The 5,018-nt window shown below is 44.9% G+C and overlaps 1 protein-coding gene across 1 annotated transcript in view; it reads right to left on the reverse strand.

The window, feature by feature from the left end:
- TRABD (TraB domain containing) overlaps positions 1-4,993 on the reverse strand; it is a 60,751-nt gene extending 55,758 nt beyond the window's left edge. Inside the window, exon 1 of the mRNA XM_019509302.1 lies at positions 4,867-4,993. The gene's annotated coding sequence lies outside the window, so the exon portion shown is untranslated. The remainder of the gene's footprint in view (positions 1-4,866) is intronic.
- Positions 4,994-5,018: the final 25 nt, after the last annotated feature.

Consider the following 5,018-nt stretch of genomic DNA (forward strand, 5'->3'; position numbering starts at 1 on the left):
GTAGGCGTAAGATTCACAGGGACCTTGATAAATCGGAAAATTGAACAAAAAGAAATCTCATGAGGTTCAATAAGGAGAAGTGCAAAGTTGTTCACTTAGGACAGAATAATTCTATGCACTACTACATGCTAGGTACTGTAACTGGCTAAGCAGCAGCTCTGCAGAAAAGGACCTGGGGGTTACAACCAACCCACAGCTTGGTTGAATATGAGCAGGCAGTGCATCCTTGTTGCGAAGAAGGCTAACAGCATACTGGGCTGCGTTGGTACGTGTATTGCCAGCAGATCAAGGGAAGTGATTATTCCCCACTACTCAGCACTGGTGAGGCCACATCAGGAGTACTGTGTCCAGTTTTGGCCCCTCCACTACAGGAAGGATGTAGACAAATTGGAGAGTCCAGCAGAGGGTAACAAAAATGGCTAGGGGGCTGGGGAACCTGACTTATAAGGAGAGGTTGAGGGCACTGGGCTTATTTAGTCTGGAGAAGAAAAGGCTGAGAGGGGATTTAATAGCAACCTTTAATACCTGAAGGGTGGTTACAAAGGGGATGTAGCTAGGCAGTTCTCAGTAGTGGCAGGTGACAGAACAGGGAGCAACAGTCTCAAATTGCAGCAATGGAAGTTTAGCTTAGATATTAGGAAGACGTTTGTCACTAATAAAGCACTGGAACAGGTTACCCAGAGAGGTGGTGGAAGCTGCATCCTTGGAGGATTTTAAGACCTGGTTAATCAAAGCCTTGGCTGGAATGGTTTAGCTGGGGATGGTTCTGCTTTGAGCAGGAGTTTGGGCTAGATGACCTACTGAGGTCCATTCCAACCCCAATTTTCTGCTTCTGACACCATGGATTCCTGTTTGAAATCTCTGAGTTTATTTTGTGAATCATGCACAGGTGTTTGCATAGCACCCCACATTACTCTGGTTGAGAATTACTGCTTCAGGAGACATCACACTGGCCTGTGTCCTGTATCGCTTAAAACTCAGAACATCTTCACCAGTAAACAAGCAGAGCCATTTTTCTCTCATCCTTAAAAGGCTCAGCACTTAACATACCTAGGAACAGATCTTGTCAGTGCTTGCTAATCTGTTTTTCTAAGGGTTAAATATCTGTTTGTCCTGGGGTTTTTTCTCTCTAGGTTTCCACATTTTGGCAAAATGACAGTGTTTGCCACATCCACATCAGATTTGTCCCTATGAAAGTGTTTCTTATATCATGGCTATGACTACATTAAAAAAACAAGAAAAAAAAACTCTGATTGCCTCTAATCTGTTTTTTTCAGTTCTTTAGGTCAAAGTTTTTATTGGCAGCCCACTGCCTCCCAGTCCTTGATGTCATTTCTTAAAGATAGTCTTGTTGACAATGCATGCATGCATACGTTTTCCTAGTTCACTCTACTGCTTTGCTTACATTGTCTCTGCCCAACGTACGTCCATGGTGACAACAACCTTGCATGTCATGAGTCTGATGCAATATCACACACAATGAGGGACTCAACAGTTTGCCAAATTTACAAGTCCGTGCTGCCCGTTTTAACTCTCCCCACATAAAAGTCTATATTTTCCCCTTTGTTTGACCTCTGGTCAAATATTTATGCCTCTTACAGTAACACTTTTCCCTGGTGTACAGTATATCTCAGACTTATTCATTAAAGATTTGTATTTATTCATCTGCTGCATCTGCAAACTGAAAATTATTAAAACATTTGTGTTAGTTCTGCACCTGCTAAATGAAAAAATAAAATGTTGTTGGCACCTATTCATCTTGTGACTACACTGCAAGTTGCGTACAGTTCAAATTCTTGTTTCTATTTGCTCCAGTTATGATGCACTTCTTTCAAACATTAACTTTCCTGAAGACTTTAATTTTCTCAGCCAGGCATTCTTACTTTCTGCATCCCATTCTGACACCATGTAATATCTATAACGTGTGCACCTGACAAACTGCTGGAGTCTTTTAATTAAGGTCATACCCTATACTTAAGTTGCAACTGATAGTTATACATATCCGTGTTTCTGGTTTCCCTATTTGACTCTTTCTAGCCCATGTGTCTGATCCTCCCATACAGTTTTCCTATGCTACATACAACAGGCTGCAGGTCACTTACTACTTCTAAGTTTCTACCATCACTACCCTAGTCCCATATCCTCTGCTCTCTGATCCCTCTCCCTCTCCCCCCCACCGCTTCTTCCCCTTGCAGCTCTTGCTCCTGCTAGGGCTCTGCTCCAGTCAGGGGCAGGAACCATGGAGCACATGCTGCCCCCATGCAGCTATGCAGTGCTATGGCAGAGGCAGTTCTGGTCTAAGCTCCAGGGCCAAAGCTGCCGCTGCTGCTGCATGGTGGGGCTGGGGTTGTAGGCAGTACATGTGCCATGCTCCCTGGCCTGGCCAGAGTTGTGAGGGGGAAGGTAAGTGACAGTGGCAAGGGGAAGAAGAGCATGGGGTTCAGGTAGCAAAGAGGTGGCAACAGGTACAGGCAGGAAGCGTGCAAGTGAAAGGAGAGCAGGCGGTACAGGCACCACAGTGGGGGGAAGGGGGTAGACATGGGGCACACAGGCACTGCAGGGCCAGAAATGAGAAGAGGCAGGCCCTCCCCCCACATGCTATTTGCCATACTGTAACAGGTGGGATAGGGCAATTCTAAGACAACCCTCCAAAAGTTACAATCTAGACTTAGAAAATGATAACAAATGTATAAATTTTCCATGTCTAGAGTCTAATGGGGGAGGGCGTCTTAAATTCAAAGTAATCTTGGATTCAGGTATATACTGTAGTTCACAGATCACACTGCCCCTTCCTACATTAAAAGCCTGAAATAAAGACACATGGTGGTCTGTGAGAAATACTGAGGGTTGACAACATCTCATTTGTCCAAAACATTTGAGAGCCACTGCATTAATACATTACTAGAAAGAGCTCAGATACTGTGGCAAGTGGCACAGTGAAAGCCTACACAGAGAACAGTACAGAGAAGTCCAAGGTTAAGTGGCAGTAACCTCTGGCCTACAGGCGCTTTGTGCAGTTAGAAGTTATCTATTTATAAATAAAGAAATAGTAACTGATGAATAAAACTGGAGAAAAGAGGGTCAGATTTCAGGAGGTACCCAATTCAGGACAGCATGGGGTGGGTGGAGGTAACATAGGAAAGCAAGGTGAGCTCAGTGCCGCAGCAGATAATTTTCAGGTAACTCAGTTAAGATCTCCCTCCTACAATTCTACTTACCTTCTGCCTCTCTCATTGCTAATGAAACAACACTAGCATTTAATGTGTATGGAAATCTATATCTCTATACTTATAAGCAAATCAGACAACTCTGCCCACCCAAGACTTCTTTATTTCCATTCTCACTATTCTCCTCCCCACTCACTCTCCCCTCCAAAAACATAAGCAAGGACCTAAGTCTGTGCAAACTTTATTACAGCTTTTCAGTGAGAACCTCAGCCATTCCTGGGCCCTGAATTTCTTGTGCAGAAATCTGCAGTGCTGACTAGCCCTCAGTCAGTCACTTTGCTGGTCTACTGAAGTACACTAGCTGGTTATAAAAATCTGGTTAATAATAAACACCTCAATTCCAAAACCACTAACCCATATGATCAGTAGAATATCATAACTGTACTTTCCTTACATGAAGACTTAAGCAGAAGTTAAAATGTGAGAAATGTTAAAGTCAAACTTTACTTCTAAGAGCTGTGTATCAGAACATCACTTTTTAAAATGACTTAAAATCTTTATTTACAGAAGCTGCCTTTCAATGTACCACATATATCTCTGATCCTGGCAGACCATACGCTAATACAGATCCCTCCGCTAGACTATAACTCTGGAAGGCAATAGAAATTTGTATAAGAATGTGTTAGTGAAACCATTTGTAGTTCTGAAAGACCTAGTATATGTACAAAGGAGACCTTAAAAAAAAGTTTCATTCTGTTTGTCCCCGATTCCAAATTATATGCAGCTGAGGGAAGAAACAGGGTTTTTTCCCCTTTATATATAGTCTTTAATCCTTACAGCTCTCCTGCAAGCTAAATATTAAACTATTTAACAACTTGGGAAACTCAACCACAGTTAAGTGACTTGCACCAGCCAGGCAGTGGTAGACCTGGGTCAGCACCGATCTTACAGACACGCATGTTTTGTCCAGTAGCCTACATCCCTTCTTTTACGTTGCTTTTCTGATATAATTTTTTCTTGGCCAGTTCATCAGGTTGTTTTTTACCACAGACTATACCAGTGGTTTTCAACCTTTTTACACTTGAGGCACCCCTTATTAGGCTCAAGGCACCCCTTGGAAAATGCCAGCTTTTAGCTCTCACTCATGTTTTGACTGCAGAAAAATAACAAAGCAATACTTCTGTTGCAAAGAACTCAGGAAAAACCATGACACGTAAGCATGCCTTCGACACCACAGATTCCTGTTTGAAATCTCTGGGTTTACCGTACGCATTGTGGCAGGTGTTTGCACCCTGTGGCACCTTGAAAGTGACTCAGTTGAGAAACCCTGGTCTCCATCACCAAGCAGAGCTTCAAGTTGACCGTGGATTTAAACCCTGAGCTGACGGCCGACTACTTTGCCTGCAGCACCAGGAGGACAGACCGCAAAACTTAGTTTGGAAATGTCCCAAAAGGGATCCAACTACTGTGATGTTTCAGTTCGGCATCCCCCCTGTTCCCCTCTTCCTTGCTGCTTGGGATTTTCCTTCAGTGCTCATCTGAGTCCCTCCCTGCCAGCTCCCCTGTGTGCCCAGGACCTTCCCCACTCGGGAAGTGCCAAGCTGCCCTGTTGCCAATGCCTGCAGGCCCGGCCAGACCACCAGCTGCCCTGCCCCAGCCCTTCCAGCAAGGCCGGGACCGGGGGCTGCGCCCCAAGTACCTGACTTCCAGGACACAGCTCCCGGCCTTGGCAGAGGAAGGATGCTGGAGGGGGCAGCCAGGAGCCTCCACAGCAGCCAGCTGTGCTCGCCTCGCCGCTGCGATGCTTAAAATAGCGCGGGCAGCGCCTGTGCTGCCGGCAGGGCCCGGCTC

The sequence above is a fragment of the Gavialis gangeticus genome, unplaced genomic scaffold (genome assembly GCF_001723915.1).
Source record: "Gavialis gangeticus isolate Ggan-Ray unplaced genomic scaffold, GavGan_comp1, whole genome shotgun sequence".
In the NCBI taxonomy this organism is placed as follows: Eukaryota; Metazoa; Chordata; order Crocodylia; family Gavialidae; genus Gavialis; species Gavialis gangeticus.